At 40.7% G+C, this 18,956-nt stretch overlaps 1 long non-coding RNA gene across 1 annotated transcript in view; it reads right to left on the reverse strand.

Annotated features, from left to right (window-relative positions):
- LOC118945821 overlaps window positions 1-18,956 on the reverse strand; it is an 87,986-nt gene that overhangs the window by 24,295 nt on the left and 44,735 nt on the right. Inside the window, exon 2 of the long non-coding RNA XR_005040981.1 lies at window positions 13,592-13,687. This is a non-coding gene — a long non-coding RNA (uncharacterized LOC118945821). The remainder of the gene's footprint in view (window positions 1-13,591; window positions 13,688-18,956) is intronic.

Consider the following 18,956-nt stretch of genomic DNA (forward strand, 5'->3'; position numbering starts at 1 on the left):
TGATGGAGGCCGCTGTGTTCTTGGGGACCTTCAATGCTGCTGAAATGTTTTGGTACCCTTCCCCAGATCTGTGCCTCGATACAATCCTGTCTCAGAGCTCTACTGGCAATTCCATTGACCTCATGGTTTGGTTTTTGCTCTGACAATACACTGTGGAACCTTACATGGACAGGTGGACAGTCAAAAGTTTGGATACACCTTCTCATTCCAGGGTTTCTTTATTTTTACTATTTTCTATATTATAGAATAATAGTGATGACAACACTATGAAATAACAACACATGGAATCATGTATTAACCAAAAAAAAGTGTTAAACAAATCATTGTATTTTAGATTCTTCAAAGTAGCCACATTTGCCTCGACAGATTTGCACACTCCGGCCATTCTCTCAGACAGGTTCACCTGAAATGGTTTTCCAACAGTCTTGAAGGAGTTCCCACATATGCTGAGCACTTTTTGGCTGCTTTTTCTTCACTCTGCGGTCCAACTCATCCCAAACCATCTCAATTGGGTTGAGGTCGGGTTATTGTGGAGGCCAGGTCATCTGATGCAGCACTCCATCACTTTCCATCTTGGTCAAATAGCCCTTACACAGCCTGGAGGTGTGTTGGATCATTGTCCTGTTGAAAAACAAATGATACTTCACGCAGTCTCCTCTGAACAGTTGCTGTTAAGATGTGTCTGCTACTTATCCTCTGCAGCAGAGGTAACTCTAGGTCTTTCTTTCCTCTGGTGGTCCTCATGAGAGCCAGTTTCTTCAGCAGTGCTTGATAGTTCTTAATGTTCCGGATTGACTGACTGTCTTAAAGTAATGATGGACTTCTCTTTTGCTTTTTTGAGCTGTACTTGCCATAATATGGACTTGGTCTTTTACCAAATAGGGCTATCTTCTGTTTACCAGCCATACCTTGTCACAACACAACTGATTAGCTCAAACGCATTAAGAAGGAAATACATTCCACAAATTAACTTTTTAACAAAGCACACCTGTTAATTGAAATGTATTCCAGGTGACTACCTCATGAAGCTGGTTGAGAATGCCAAGAGTGTGCAAAGCTGTGATCAGGGCAAAGGGTGGCTACTTTGAAGAATCTCAAATATAAAATATTTTTACTACAAGCCCACTCAAGTTTAAAAACACCACACAGAGGCCTCCAATTATTTTCAATACAGCTTTATTTGGCTGTTGCTGTTTCTTTTTGTAAACAAATGTTATTTTGTACACTACCATTCAGAGGTTTGGGGTCACTTAGAAATATCCTTGTTTTTGAAAGAAAAGCAAAAAAAAAGTGTAAATTTAAAATAACACAATTGATCAGAAATACAGTGTAGATATTGTTAATGTTGTAAATTACTTTTTTTTCATAAATCAGCCGTTTCAATCTACAATAGTCATTTACAACATTAACAATGTCTACACTGTATTTCTGATCAATTTGATGTTATTTTAAATTGACACTGGTTTGCTTTTCTTTCAAAAACAAGGACATTTCTAAGTGACCCTAAACTTTTGAACAGTAATGTATGTCCAAAAATAAAAAACATAACAAAAAATGCATTATCATGGACACTGTACAATTTACTATAGCCTATTCACATCCCTGCTTTAATAGGCTACATTATTGTAAATACAGCTTTATTCGCCTGTTGCTGTGTCTTTTGGCAAACACATCCACAAAATCAAGATTTATGGCCCTAGCCCTCTACTCGACACTTAACACCCACAAATTGCTCAATCGCTCAATGTATTTCTCAAGACAGTCTTAACTTTAGCACAGAAACTGTGCTCACATGCTGCAGTGCTCACAGGTAATGCAAAGTGCAATTTTGCAAAGTTTAAACATCTCGTGGAACACCTCCCTATAAGGAAGGTGGAAGACTGAGCTATATTTCCAAGCCACTAGTTTGTTTCCTATCAAGAATTCGCTTCAGCTGATGGCTCTCATACTCTAGATCCTCAGTGCTGCAGTTGTATTGTGAGGCAAGATGGAAACACTACATTTTTCTCACAAACTGTGGGACTGCATGGTTTCAAGGCTTGTATCCCTTGCATTATGCCACACTTTTCTTTTAGAAAATGTTCTCTTCACCTCAGAAGCACATCAACAATTGGAATGAATGAATAAACCTACCTGAAATGACTCCTTAGCTGTGTTGACCTGTCTTTGACCTATTGCGAGTGGAAATGTAATACCCTTCAAAGCCTAGAGCTTGGTGTGACCTGACGGGTGTGACCAAGCTTGGTGTGACCTGACGGGTGTGACCAAGCTTGGTGTGACCTGACGGGTGTGACCAAGCTTGGTGTGACCTGACGGGTGTGACCTGACGGGTGTGACCAAGCTTGGTGTGACCAACACCGATGTTGCATTGCTCAGCAAGGGTCACAGTATTGTCCCAAATCTTATTAAAGAGAGCCCTCTCTAACTGTTGAATACATCAACGGTAACAGCCATGCCCAAATTGAGTTGTGGGGACTGTAAAATATCTGACCGAGGCCAACGAACTTTAGATCTATTTGGGCTAATAGACCTCTTGCCTCTACAGCTCTGTCACCATTTCTCTCTTCAGATATTTCTTTCAGTAGACATAGGATTTCCTGGCAGTCTGTCCCTCACTGTCTTGCAAGCATTGCACCTACATGCCCACCGTGTCTGTCATCCTTTGTAACTCTCTCTGGGGCCCCTGAAACATCTCCCTCTGTACCTCTAGCCACCTTTGGTGCACATATGACCCTGACACAAAGACGTACAGTTTCTGCAAAAGAGAAAAGAAACAATGGGCTTCAGGGATGCATTTCATACTGTCAACTAATACTAAATGTAAGCAATGTGCATTGCAGTGAACATAAAACGCTAATGGGGCCTCTGATATAATGCATGCTTGCACACCTGTGTTCTTTCCACTCATGAAAGAGGCACCATTTCTTGCCCTACTAGGTGGTTTCTGTAGTCAAGGCCATACTTTGGCAGTATTTGTACACTTGTCTGTGAAAGTGCTGCAGCATCCAGCCATATTGACCCATTGTAATAGTATCAAAGTACAAAGGACATCTGTTCCTTCTCGCTAAAGTCTTTTGTCTCGTAGACCATAAATGCTGGAAGCCTCACTTTGTGCAACTTCACTAATTATTGAGGTGCGGACCATTTCAGCCAGGCAATCAATCATTTTGGTTTGTGTACTATGCCCATGCCTTTCTTTGACTTGTCATTTTTCTTTTGACTGTGTGATCATGCTTGGCTAGCAGTTCCATAATAGAGAATTTCCTTTTATTCTGACCTTCCGTTTCTTTGTGTGATCTCTGTGCAACGTTTTGCGTAGTTGTGAGGAGCAGGGTTTCTCCAACAGTTTTAATGTACTCTCTATTTCCTCTCTCAAATATTTATATTCTGCATTTTAAGGAGGCTGAGAGGGAGCATTTCCGTGGAGAAGTGACAGTGGAGAACAAGGATTTGACATGGAAAATGTATGACTTTTCCACCTTCAAGGAAAGTCACTTTTCCATATGTCATAAGATAATATTTATCTTCTGCAATGTCTATAGCTCATTTCATTATGTTGTGGTTGGACTTTTTAAATGATCACATTACCCAAGTAAATCTTGTGGCCTGGCAGTTAAATCCCAAAATGTAGCTAATTGTTATTACCAACACTCATTATCACACTGAAATATGTTGGTAATGACGATTTCCAGGTTATTACCATCAAAGTAGTGACCGTTGTATAACTTTTGCATAAAAGTAGCAAACCCTGCTTAATACTGCTTATCAAATGATATTTTAATGTTTTTATAGCAATCAATGATATTGTATTTATCCCATTCTACCCACTTATTTTTAACATCCAATGCAATTTACCATAAACCTGTCATCACCACCAAACTGTCATTACCACCACAATGTACATATATTTATTAAACATTTTTTACACATTAAATATCACACTTCGTCTTCAAGTGTAAAAGACCTGTGTCCAACCACTAATTTCAACAAGAAATTTCATTGTTGACGGTAGGCTCCATGCAGGTATACAAGGACAGCCAGTGTAGGCTCATATTTATTGAATTAAGGAATTCAAATAAAGATTGTTAAATGTGGTAGTACCAATCCTATAGACGGAGAAACCAAATAATCCAAAACCACATTTTGTTTGTCATTCAGCTTTTTTTTTTTAAGTTGAATGTTTAATATGATGGTGATGACTTTGGCAGAAGGTGTTTTAGGAAAACTGGTATTGACTGTGACCAATATACTGTACGGTCAGTCAATACCAGTTTACTCAGTTTTCCTAAAACACCTTCTGCCAATGTCATCACCAGTTTATGGTTCACCAGTTTATGGTTCCTGACTAAATTAGACTTTCTGTTACATTTTTGTTGTTGTAAAAAAATATACTTATAAAGAAAATAAGAAACACCCATTAGGTAAACTTTTGTGATCAAATACTCAGAACAATGCTTTTATATTTATTATACTGTATATTGCTCTTCACTCCACCACCATTCAAAGCAGGCTATGAGGGAATATAATACAGTTAAGGTAGATGTAATGGCTGGTTTAGGTGTAAAGTTTCTACTGTAGACATTCTGGAGTGGATAGCAGAATTTCATTACCTTCAGGCTGGGATCCATTCAATTACGCTTCACATTTGTGATTGAATTCCATTTTACCTTCCTGAAAGCGTTCTGAGCTCGCAATTTGTATAAATGGGAGATGAGGTTGGCACTGAGGTGCGAGAACTAGATGTGAGAGCTAGATGTGTTTGTCTGTCTTTTATGCCTGTCTGCTAGCAGAACTAGATCTACATGTCTGTCACTGTTAGCCCAGCCACAATTGATTATGGAGTGTCTTGATTTTTCACCATGCATGAATGTTTTCGAGAGCCAATGGGAGGAGACTGGCAGCAAAATATACTATGAAGTCACACTTGAGACTGATGACATGATACAGTCACCAAGGTCTAAAACAAGACTTGATATCACAGATTGGAATATTTATTTGAAGACGTTACACACTCACTCACAGGATGCAGGTGGTCAGAGGGGAAATCAGGCTTCTCCAAATGTAGAAGAAAATCATTTGATATCAGATTTAATGTGATCAAAGGAGAACTACTCCTGTAGCATATCCTGTTTTAAAGATCACTACACTGTTATCCCATAACACCTCTGATGAATGCTAAGGATGAGAGGAGCCAGTCTGTAGTGCTACAGCAGGGCCTGAAGAGCTGGTATGTAATACTACAGCAGAGCCTAAAGAGCTGGGGCCGAATTCACAAAACCTTAAGACCGATCCTGTAGAGATTAAGAAGAGATTTCTTAACTGCCATTTTTTTCCCTTAACTATTGACTTTTGAAGAAAGTTAAGCAAAGTTGCTATTCCTCAAAGTTATTGGAAATGTTCTTAATTTAATGATGTTCTTAATTTCCCTATGTTCCTTCCAAAGAAAAAAGGTAAGAAATGGGATTCTTGAAAATGATGTTAAGTACATTTCCAAGAAGAAATCCTAACTTTAGGACAGCTAAACCCTTGTCTTGAGACGAACGAATACTGTTGTAACCATGAACGTTTTCTTGCGCCCCAGACACAGTTGGCTACCGAATATTTAAATGCAGGAAGAAAACAAATTAAACATGCATTATCTAGCTAGCTAGTATTTAACAATATTATAGAAGTGTTAAATAGCTAGTGATATCTCGTTACGTTACGTACGTTTGCTATAATGTCGTTACGCGTTAGCTAGCTAACGTAGCTACCTAACTTACCGGCCGTGCAGTCCCTCTACCACCGTCTCTCCTATCCTTCAGCTGGTCCACATGAATGGTCTCTCAGCTCCCTTAGCAGCCAATTTATTTTTTACAGTGTCACTGTCCATTGTCATACCCCCGACGGCAGAGACAGACTTGGCCATTCTCACCCATCCTCTCTTTTTGGTCTGCAGTGACCCTGCAGTAATCAAGTCTCCTCAATATTAACCTTTTCCTGGCTGCTATTTCCTCTATCACTTCAAGCTGTTCGCTGAAGTTTTTATTGCGCTTTCCTTGGTTATCCATGTTTGGTTTTGATATAGCTAGTCTGATGGCTATAATGTGTGAAAAATAACAAAATCCTATCATCCCTGTTACAGGCTTACTTATTGGTTTCAAGCACGTCACTAATGTCAAGATTTACGAAGTTCTTAAAGAAGTTCTTAAAGATATTTATGAAGTTACTAAGAACATTTTGAGGAATTGTGAACTATCTTATGAACTTCTATTTGTTTTTCCTTAAGCAGTTTAAGTTTATTCGTAAGTAATGTTTTGTAAATCCGGCCCCTGGTCTGTAATACTACAGCAGAGCCTGAAGAGCTGGCCTGTAATACTACAGCAGTGTCTGACAAGAGGAGAGGTGTTGTCAGGGAACAGTCATAATCCCCCTGTAATGGAACCCAAAGATGGAGCTGTTGGCGTTGATGCCAAGTCAAATGAAAAAGAGCAGAGCTGTATCAGGGAATACAATTTAATAATGTCAAATGGCAGTCTCAAAAGCATGCAGTATGTGTTTCCATCATACCTCCAGACCAGGAACATTGCTGTCCAATATGATGGATATAGTTTCAAGGTAACAGCAAGGAGTGAACCGCTACATATCAGGTCAATTGAATACAGGACACCTGTTGCAATACCCTACAAAATGTATCCCATCCCCTATGTGATAAATGTCATGCTGCGCAGGGTACCTTACTCCACTGCTTTGCCCTATGCTCTAACTTGTATGGTTATTGGTGTGTAATTTGTGTGACGTGACATCGTCCCTCCTTCTGCTTACTTGTTCTGTGTGTCTTAATTTGTATTATTTACTTTCTACCTAGAACTCTGGGTATTTTTGTTTCTGCCTGTTTTATGTTTAGATACGAATTGCATACTTGTCTTTTCTACAAAATACCTATACACCATTCTTGTGTGTGTGTATTCAATAAATGTATTTGAACAGAAAGAAAAGAAAAACCTATCCCAACATTGATCAGCACAGCACAACTGTTGGGGTTGCTATAGCAACGGACATCAGATCACATCCTCTGACCCTTTTACAGTGCAATCGAAAAGTATTCAGACCCCTTGACTTTTTTTTACAGCTAGGGCTGTGGTGGTCACAATTTTGTCAGCTGGTGGTTGTCAAGCAAATAACTGTCTCACGGTACTTAACACATTTAGCATCTCTTGGCTTCCACACAGCCTACAAGCCACTGATGCAGACCTTTGGAACATCTACATTGTAAGGCTGCATGATGCGTCTCCAATGACTTGAAAAAAAATAGCTTGAAAGGCAAGAGCTCTGCTTTGTTTTTTTTGCGCAGGCAGTACACACTTCATCAGTCTCGCATTCACAATTTGACAAGCACTTGATAATGCCTCGAATTTCACGGAGGCATCCCCTTCGTGGGATCCTAATGCACCCTAAAAAATCCAGGAATTTTGTGGCCATTGTGCCCTTGAATAAGGTTGTAACGTAACGCCCTGTGATGGCTGGCTGGTCTGGCACTGGGGAGTTTCTCTCTCGGCTTCCAAATCTGCTAATTGGAGACTGAACATCTGTGTTTGACCTGCTGCTCTAACAGACTACAGTTATATGGGTTATACAGCTGGGTGATGGGAGGGTGGGGGGACCTACAGAGACTTAAAACAGAAGCAGTAGCACACTTACAGCAAACTATCCCCAGATAGCACCGGATAGGATAATAGGACATCTTTACTTCTCAAAAAGGCTAGGGAGTCATTCAAGGACAGCGAGAGGCAGTGTATCTGGCTACAGAGAGCGAGATATTGCAACAACTGCGTATGCCTGGTAGGAATAGATGAGGTAGGTTAGTAGCTTGAAGAAGGCTGTGTGCAGTGAGCTACCTCACTGTTTTCCATCCTGACTATTAGATTGAAATTGATAGTGTTCCTTCCCAGTGACGCCTCCGACACACACGGAGCAATCTAAGCCCACTTCCACAACCATCGCCAGGCACACTCATGCCAACACACCCACACACATTACGCATGCAATCACTATATACTCATTTACATTGAAACACAGACACACTACTAAGCTCACTGGCTGATGGGTCATCAGTGGGCCTGGCTGTAACAGTTTGTTATTTAATCAGGCTATCTCTCGCTAGCCTGCAGCTGTGGTTCTGCACCTCCACTCAATTTAATTCAAAGAGGCTTTATTTGGCATGGGAAACATATCTACAGTGCCAAAGCAAGTGAAATAAACAAACAAAAATGAGAAGACACAAAACATCAACAAAAACCTATTCGAATTTAAGAGTGAATATTGCACTCAGAGGACTCGTCTCTAGGTTAATCTCTAAGTGAGGGCTTCGTGGTGGAATGTGTGGGCATCGCTTCCTTTCAGGTTATAGAATTGAACATCTCTTTTCTGGATTTTGATAACTAGCAGGTATATTCCTAATTCTGCTCTGCATGCATTGTTTGAAAAGTATATTTTTGCAGAATTCTGCAATTGGGTTTAGTCTGAGGTAGGTATAGCTCTTTGTGTGCTCTAGGGCAGGTATTCCCAAACTGGGGTACGCCAAATAAAGTAAGCAATGCCGTCGGAGGTACGCCAAATATAAATGTGATTCGCATTAAAAATAAGTTACAAAATTCATCACGTTTTCAAACAGTACATTTTCTACTTTCCAACAGGTGAGGGTTTTTTTCTCGCTTAAGTAGCCTCGTTGCACTGCCAAAAATAACATTTAAACCATCTAGTGTTCAGCGAAATAACAGCACAATGTCAAATACAGGTAGCCTAGTCAAATAATTAACATCCAATCACATTAACCATTACTCTCTCATGGGAAAACTTCTCTCTTGCGCAGACATTTAGAAACAAAACATGACAATTTGAAAAATGCGTTTTTTGAGCGAGAATAAAGATTACTTTCGAGTAGTAAGACATGTATAAAAGCAACAGATACCATTTAATAAGAAGGGGTTAGAAGTGTCTTAGGACAGGCAAGCCCCAATTACTTAAATCATACAATGTGATTTTCTAGATTTTTGTTTTAGATTCCGTCTCTTACAGTTGAAGTGTACCTATGATAAAAAATTACAGACCTCTACATGCATTGTAAGCAGGAAAACCTGCAAAATTGTCAGTGTATCAAATACTTGTTCTCCCCACTGTATATATTTAACATTATTAGGTCAGAATTTTTGGGTGTTATTACATACAGCCGGAAATAACTTTGGGATATCAGGGCAGGGGCTACTCACCATTCACAAATTGGTTCCTTTGTTCGTACCCCCCAGGGAATTGAACTTATTCCAGAGGCTGCGGCTAAACACAGCCGGTGGAGAACAGGAAATTCGGAGAGGACTTCTAATCCAACATGAGGCGTGCACACCATCCACTGCTTCTGAGTATATTACTCGCTAATGTTCAGTCTCTAGACAATAAAGTAGATGAGTTCAGGGCGAGGATCTCCTTCCAGAGAGACGTACTCTGTTTCACGGAAACATGACTCTCTCGGGATATACTGTCCCCGTTCATACAGCCGGTTGGGTTCTCAGTACATCGCGCAGACAGGAATAAAGAACTCTCTGGGAAGAAGAAAGGTAGGGGTGTATGTTTCATGATTAACTACTCATGGTGTGATTATGATAACATGCAGAAACTCGTCCTTTTGTTCACCTGACCTAGAATACCTCACAATCAAATGCTGACAGTATTACCTCCCAATAGAATTCTATTCGGTTATAGTCACAGCCGTGTATATTCCCCCTCAAGTCGATACCACGACAGCCCTCGAACTACACTGGACTTTATGCAAACTGTAAACCACATATCCTGAGTCCACATTCATTGTAGATGGGACATTTTAACAAAGCAAATTTGAGGAAAACGGGAAACGCTAGTGAAGTTCTACCAACACATCGACTATAGTACCCGCTCTGGAAAAACATTGGACCACTGTTACTCAACTTTTCAAAATGCATACAATGTCCTCCCTCTGGCAAATCTGATCACGACTCAATTTTGGTCCTCCTTTCCTATAGGCAGAATCTCAACCAGGAAGTACCCGTGCTGAGGTCTATTCAACGCTGGACTGACCAATCAGAAAGGTTGTTTTGATCACGTGGACTGGGATATGTTCCGGGTAGCCTCTGAGAATAACATCGATGAATACACAGATACGGTGACTGAGTTCATCAGGAAGTGTATAGGAGATGTTCTACCCAATGTGACATAAAACCTACCCAAACCAGAAACCGTGGATAAATGGCAGCATTTGTGCAAAACTGAAAGAGCGAACCACCACATTAAATCATGGCAAGGTTGGGGTGGCAGGTAGCCTAGTTCTCAGAGCACGCGCAGACCAGCTGTCTGGGGTGTTTATGGACATGTTCAATCTCTCTCTATCCCAGTCTGTTGTCTCCACTTGCTTCAAGATGTCCACCGTTGTTCCTGTACCCAAGAAGGCAAAGGTAACTGAACTAATGACTATCGCCCCATAGCACCCACTTCTGTCATGAAGTGCTTTGAGAAGCTAGTTAAGGATCATAACACCCTTACCTGACACCCTAAACCGATTTAATTTAGCTTACCTCCCCAATAGATCCACAGACGATGCAATCATTATCACACTGCCCACTGCCCTATCCCATCTAGACAAGAGGAATACCAACGTCAGAATGCAGTTCATTGACTATAGCTCAGCATTCAACAACATAGTACCCTTGAAGCTCATCATTAAGCTCGGGCCCTGGGTCAAAACCCCACCCTCTGCAAATAAGTCCTGGACTTCCTTACGGGTCGCCCCAAGCTAGTGAAGGTAGGAAACAACACCTCCACTTCGCTGATCCTCAACACGGGCCCCACAAGTGTGCATACTCAGCCCCCTCCTGTACTCCCTGTTCACCCATGACTGCGTGGTCATGCATGCCTCCAACTCAATCATCAAGTTTGCAGATGACACAACAGTAGTAGGCTTGATTACTAACAATCACGAGAGAGCCTACAGGGAGGCGGTGAGGGCCCTGGGAGAGCGGTGCCAGGAAAATAACCTCTCATTCAACATCAACAAAGGTGCTGATCGTGGACATCACCTGGTACGGCAACTGCACCGCCTGCAACCGCAGGGCTCCAGAGGGTGGTGCGGTCTGCACAACGCATCACCGAGGGCAAACTACCTGCCCTCCAGGACACCTACAGCCCTTGATGTCACAGGAAGGCCAAAAAGATAAACAAGGACAACAACCACCTGAGCCACTGCCTGTTCACCACACTATCATCCAGAAGGCGAGGTCAGTACAGGTGCATCAAAGCTGGGACCGAGAGACTGAAACCGAGAGACTGAAACAGCTATCTCAAGGCCATCAGACTTAAATAGCCATCACTAGCCGGCTTCCACCCTGTTACACAACCCTGCACCTTAGAGGATGCTGCTCTATATACATAGACTTGGAATCACTAGCCACGTTTAATAATGTAACACTAGTCACTTTAATAATGTTTACATAATTTTTTGTTCATCTAATATGTATATACTGTATTCTATTATACTGTAGTCAATGCCACTCCGACACTGTTTGATCTAATATGTATATATTTCTCAATGCTATTCTTTTACTTTAGATTTGTGTGTACTATTGTGAATTGTTAGATACTACTGCTCTGTTGGAGCCAGGAACCAACATTTCACTACACCCGTAATGACATCTGCTAAATATGTGTATGTGACCAATACAATTTGATTTGGGATTTGATACTGCAGATGATTTTACTGAGCTTGCTGTTGATGCAGATTCCACAGTAATTATTGGGGTCAAATTTGTCTCCACTTTTGTGGATTGGGGGGGGGGATCAGTCCTTGGTTCCAAATATTGAGTAAGATGTTTTTAAGTTAAGTATAGCCAATCGGAATTTGTGGTCTGTACGTTTGATTATTTCATTCAGGATACCATCAACACCACAGGCCTTTTTGAGCTGGAATCCAATAACAAGCCACACACCCAAACATTGTTATTTCCACCCCACTGTGTGTGTGTGTGTGTGTGTGTTTAAGTAATCTGACAGTGGAGAGGATCTATCCCTGCCAGTAAGCCTGAGTGGCCTAACATAACAGTCCTGATAAAGGCGTCAGCATGCTTCAGTTCGGCTGGTGCCTAGCGTGCGTGCCTGCATACTCCCCTAAAAGACATTTGCTTGAAAACAAAGAAAATAAAGCAGCAATAGTACTTTTTGTCCACATTTAGACACCATAGCCAGTATACACTTCCTCAAAATAGAAAGAATTAACCTAACAACTCAAATCTGTCATTAAGTTTGACGTTGTCACCTCTACTCCTGCACCATCCCTCCGGCGTTCGTCGGCGCCGGTTTGCTAACCACCGCACCTGGCATTCATCATTACGTGCACCTGCGCTTCATCATTAAACACACCTGGACTCCATGACCTCACTCATTACCTCCCCTTTATCTGGCACTCCCTTGGGTTCTTTCCCCAGGCACTATTGTTTCTGTTGTTCATGTCTAGACGCTACTCATACGGTGTATTGTTCCATGTTACTTGTTATATTAAACTTACCACCTGCTTCCTGACTCCCAGCATCTACTTTACAGATGTTTTTTTGACGCAGAGATCTTAGTGCAATTTTACATCTAAGATGTTTGGTGCAGTATATTTCAATGAAAGAATTTGTATGAAAACAAGTTGTCTCTCGTTGAATGACGAGACTTTATTGAATCCCTACTGTTGACCAATCACTGACAAGTGTGTAGAACAAAAACATAAAAAATATATGCACAAACTCCACCGAACGGTTTAGACTGGGAAGCATGTGGATGCCTTAACCCATAGAAATTGCCTTTACCCCCTATCAAGCCTCATGGTGACAGCTTATGTTTTAAGAAGTTTACACGTATTTCATATTACTGGTTAATATAAGCTAGCTAGCTAACTTGTTCCAGTAAGTTTTCTCATCAGGAATGAAGCCGGTAAAGTACCTACCTTGCAAAATCGACCATTTTCATGAAGAATTTATGCATTGACAGTTTGGAGTGGATCACAGACCAACACTACCACCACGTTGGGTCTGGAATGCGAGGGACTGCCGCTGACGACCCAATCTGCACTCACCGCATCTATCATCCATAACAAACAGGGCTGGCAAGCTATGTGCAACTTTCTTTTTCTGTTAAATAAAATACATTTTTTGCAAAGACTGGCCTACATTTGTATCTTTACAGAAAACATGTGCTTTGACTGGAGCTCTGGATTTGCTAGGCTGCACTAAAACATTTTTTTTTAGCAGAGATGTGTTTTGTAAATAGCATCCTTAGTGATGTGGACACCAAGGAACTTGAAGCTCTTGACCCGCTTCACTGAGCTATTTGTAGGTTTGATCAGAGGCCTGATTTTTACCACTCACTCACTGGGGACTACTGAAGTGGTATTATTCTTCTCTAAAACATTCCTTTCCCTTTCTCCCCCCACTGTCTCCTCTGTGCTTTAGATTTTTGAATTATGTGAGGAACTTATCCTTAGCTAATCTGGGAAGGGGGGGGGGGGGGGGGTCTTGGAACACTACTTCAACGCTGTATAAACGTTACTTACATCATTGGGAGACACTGTCAGCACACTTCTGCTTTTCCTCATCTTCCGTGGTGTATTCCTTACTCAGTTCCACAGCAGCCAGCTTCACATGCACACCTGGAACAACACACACACACACACACACACACACGTGTTACTGTTGTAGATTGCAAAGAGGAACACGAGCATACATGCGACACGTAGGTGTTTAGTGTCCGATATAAAATATACAGTCAAATGAAAGACAAGACGGTTTCCATTATTGAGATGTTTTATTTAACATTTTATTTTGACAGGAAGTCATACTGAGAACAAGGTCTCTGTCTCAGATGAGATCTGCATACACATCAATAACACACCAATATACACATCCATAACACACATCCATACATTTTAAAAACAAAACCCAATCATAGAAAACAAACATTCACATTCTTCCGTAAAAAGGGTACCCAATCAGCCTTTTGAATTGCACTAGAGGTGCCAATTCATTCAATTTTAGAGGCTTGGAAATGTATTCCACAAGTAAGGTGCAAAAAAAATAAAAAATAAAAGCGGATTTGACTAACTCTGTGGAGATCAAAGGGCTCTCGAGAGTTCGCCATTCTTGAGACCGGGTATTGGTACGTCTCTAAGTTAACAATGAAGTAAAGTACTGCGGAAGTTAATGCAGGAGGGCTTTATAAACAGAGTGCAATGCATCAATCAATGGAATTGCAAAGGGGGCCAGCCTACTTTCTGATATAGAATGCAGTGACGTGCGCTGATCTTGTCGCCCATAATAAAGCCCAGTGTGCTATGATGAACTGCGTCTATTGGCTTCAATACAAAGACAACTGCATTCATATCTGTCACGTATACTCCCTCTCCGGCGCTCGAAGTCACCAGGCTGCTCCTGATTACGCACACGTCACCATCCATTACGTGCCTCATCAGACTCACCTGGACTCCATCACCTGCCTGATTACATTCCCTATATATGTCACTCCCTTTGGTTCTTTCCCTAGGCCTTATTGTTTTCTGTTTCATGTCTGTACGCTACCAGTGTTTCTTGTTTTGTTCCCTGTATTATTATTAGTCACTCCCTGTACTTGCTTCGCGTCTAATGATTTTGTTTTCTGCTGTTTTAATGAATACAATTAGCCCAATTTAAATTCTTAGCCCGTGTGTGGTGTTCATGTTTTTGTTATTCATCCAATGTTCACAGGTCTGATGGACCCACAACAACATTATTGGGTTTTTTAAAACAAAGCCATAACAATTTACATAAAGATACTTAGATGTTGACTAATATCAATTACAAGCCATATAGACATACTGTATATATAGACATACATGGTTAATATTTGCCATTTACCTCTGCTGGATCACATTTATCAATAAAACCTCTTTGTTTTTTAAATAAAATGTATAAACATGATTTATTCCACCCATGTCTTGATTATCTTAAACAAATAAATATAAAAGGTTCACTATTGATGTTTATTGCTTTGAAATGAACAAATTGGAAGGATAAATTTGACACACTATTTTATGGAAATGATAAATGAGCCTCATTGAACACAAATTAAGGCCGGTCAATACACCACATGAGGGACAGAGTTTTACTGTGTGTGGTTGAAAATGCATTTCTTGCACTTGATGCATGTGTACTGTGTCTTCCTGTCCTTCTTGGGTCCACATACATCGCAGCGCTTATTCTTGTTGCAACCGGCTGCAGTCTAGAATGATAAACACTTAGTTGAGGAATTTTACTAACATCTCACTCACTCACATATATAGTTACAGCAGGCCAAGGTACTAGAGTCTCTCACTCACACACGCAACATCACTCGCACTTACTTCTGGTATTGGAGTTGTTAGTTCTATGGGTCGGGCGGATGGGGCACCAGCATCCTCCTCACAATGGCTGCAGCAGCTGGGGTCCTTGGGATATGTTGTGTCCTCTGGATTTGAGGTTTTACCAATGACTTGCCCAGCTCCTCGAGAAAGAGCCGGCTCCTCTGGAGCTTCCCTCTGTTCCAATCTGGGTTCAACGCCATCTAAATGACAAAGGCGTTGTACGCCGAGATGTCCATGATGTTGAAGAATATCACAAGTGGCCAGCGTATGGTTCTTCTTTTGCATCTCTACCCAGTTACAGGCTTCTCTAAATTGTCCCTCCTTTTGTGGCATTGTAATCCATTATGATTTCTGTTTTTTGACATGAGTACCACATGTTTGCCTTTCTCTGCTGATGAGCTGGTTGCTGACTGTCTGGTCCTGGGGTTGGCTGCTGACGGGCTGGTCCTGGGGCTGGTTGAGTCTCAATCTCACCCTCCTTTCAAATCACTGTCAGGCTCTGAATTGACAGTGGCATGATCCTCATATTTGGAAAATTCTTTATCTTCCAAAGTGGAAGATGCTCCTTCCATATTAGCTTCTCTCTCTGCAAAGATTATTTCTAAGGCCCTCTGAGCAGAGATTATTTTTGCCATACTGATTGATTGTGGTAAGAAGCCACACATGCAAAGCTATTTGTGTCCCTCCCCCAATTTTCACCTGGCTGGGGTAGAGTGTGGGAAAATACAGATTTTTTTACAATGTATCGAAATAATGTATTGTAATAACATTGTGCAGGTTCTCGTAAGAAATTGTGTAGTTTCACACACTACAAAGGGTAAAGAGTGTGAGAAAAGCGGGAGAAAGGCAGATGGACAGTGGACCCGAACACCACATATAGTGTGCACTCAATGAAAAATGTGTTATTTTAGAAAATAATTGTGTCATTTTTCTTTTAGCAAATATTGAAAATGGGTCCCACAGACCCGAACACCACACAAGGGTTAACTAACTCATCAACATGCTTTTTGAAAGATAGCTTTTTGCAAATCCTGATGCCCAGATATTTATAAGCGGGGACATCATCAATGAGGGCACCTTCCAAAGCACATATGCATAAATCATCAGATACATTTTTGCGTGATTTGGAGAATAACACATACTTGGTTTTTACCTGCATTTAAGTACCATTTCAGTTCAACAAAGGCCTTCTGTAAAGCAATGAAGGTTGATTGAAGCTCAGAAAGAGCCTGGTCAACTGTGGGGGCAATAGCATACACAACAGTGTCTTCTGCATATAGGTGTATGTAAAAAATGCCACTAGATCAACATTTTCTTTTATAGACAGACAAAAGTACATCACCTAAAAGCAATCACTATGGGACACCTTTCGTAATATCAAGGAAACCTGACATAGCACCATCCCAAAAGCACGTGTCCTGTCAGTCAAGTAATTTTCAAACCAATTACATGACGCCTGATCCATACCGATGGCAGACAATCTTTGAATCAATACATGGTGGTCAACAGCATCGAAAGCCTTCAAAACTAAAACAGGTCAGCACAGTGCTTCTTCCTATCCATACCCTTAATCACATAATTGAACACCAAGGGTGCTGCAGATGACCAGAGTGGTGAACACTTAGAATACAGCTCATAGCTAGAAAGGATCTTAAGCATACAGTTGATTAATGATTCTAAAATGTTTGCTTGGCAAAGATACATTTGAGATATGGCAATAATTATTTAGTTATACCGCCTTGGTGGAGAAGGTAGCACATGGGCTGCCTTTCCAGCCCTGGGGATAGCAACCGAGATGATAATCAGATAAAAAATGGGTCAATGACTCCGTAACCAGCAGAGCAGAAAGCTGCAGGAAGAAAGGGTCAAGCAAATCAGCCCCAGTGGATATATATATATTTTTTTACATAAATCTTAAGGCATCTAGCATATCACAAGAACAACATTGTAGAAATTTTTAAAAATTCACTAGAAGTTGACTGATCTTCTAATGAGCTAACTGGAGTCTGTGAGACGGAAGAGCAGTTGACTGACTGACCAGGGTCAATTAAACCACAATTTCTTTCAAATAAAAAGCCACCCAAGATAAAAGCATCACTTATCACATTTTTCCTCAGTAATGATGCCAGAGTGCCTTAATTGCCTTAACAAAGTAACGTGCAAAGACGTTAACAAAGAGTGGACCATCAGTTATATGAAAGATAAAACACTAGACAGCATACTGTAGTGATGCGCGGGTTGACTTATAACCCGCAGTCTCCGCGGTTATATCCTCGGGGCAGATGGGTTTCGGGTCATTAAATATTGTGTAGCTGAAGGGCGGGCGGGTTGAATAAAGATACAAAAATACTTTAAAAACCCATATGTGGAATTATTGTGAAATTTATATAGGCTTAATTGAGGTTCTTTATTTTAGGCTGAATTAACTGAACATCGCTAAATGCATAAGTAAAAGAAAATTGCACCTATTTGATGCAACCCTTGCTGTTAATAACTTCTTATGTCTGCATGGGCAGTATTGAGTAGCTTGGATGAAAAGGTGCCCAGAGTAAACTGCCTGCTCCTCAGTCCCAGTTGCTAATATATGCATATTATTAGTATATTTGGATAGAAAACACTCGGAAGTTTCTAAAACTGTTTGAATGATGTCTGTGAGTATAACAGAACTCACATGGCAGGCAAAAACCTGAAAGAATCTCCAAACAGGAAGTGGGAAATCTGAGGTTGGTCGATTTTCAACTCAGCTTCTATTGAAGTTACAGTGGGATATTGGTCATCTTGCACTTTCTACGGCTTCCACTAGATGTCAACCGTCTTTAGTAACTTGTTTGAGGCTTCTACTGTGAAGTGGGGCCGAATGACAGAGGATTGAGTCAGAGGTCTGGCAGCAGTCACGCGCTGGTCATGCGCATTTCACATGAGAGGTATCTCCCATTCCTTTGCTTTTCTGAAGACAAAGGAATTCTCCGGTTGGAATATTATTGAAGATTTATGTTAAAAACATCCTAAAGAAGTTTCAGTAAACCAAGTTTCTACGGTCTGTAACGGAACTTTTTGACATTTCGTTGGCAACTAGTGACCGAACACGCCTCGTAAGATTTGATTTGTTTACCAAAATCATCAAAGGTAAGTGAATATTTATAATGTTATTTCTGACTTTTGACTCCAACATGGTGATATATGTATTTGTTCTCTGAGCACTGTTCTCAGATTATAGCATGGTTTGCTTTTTCCATAAAGCTTTTTTGAAATCTGACACAGCGGTTGCATTAAGGAGAAGTATATCTTTAATTCCATGTATAACACTTGTATTTTCATCAACATTTATGATGAGTATTTCTGTAAATTGATGTGGCTCTCTGCAAATGTTTTTGGGACTACTGAACATAACGCGCCCAATGTATACTGAGATTTTTTAAATATAAATATGAATTTTCCCGAACAAAACATACATGTATTATGTAACATGAAGTCGTATGAGTGTCATCTATGAAGATCATCAAAGGTTAGTGATTAATGTATCTCTATTTGTGCTTTTTGTGAC

This window comes from Oncorhynchus mykiss, chromosome 30, assembly GCF_013265735.2.
Source record: "Oncorhynchus mykiss isolate Arlee chromosome 30, USDA_OmykA_1.1, whole genome shotgun sequence".
NCBI classification, from domain to species: domain Eukaryota; kingdom Metazoa; phylum Chordata; class Actinopteri; order Salmoniformes; family Salmonidae; genus Oncorhynchus; species Oncorhynchus mykiss.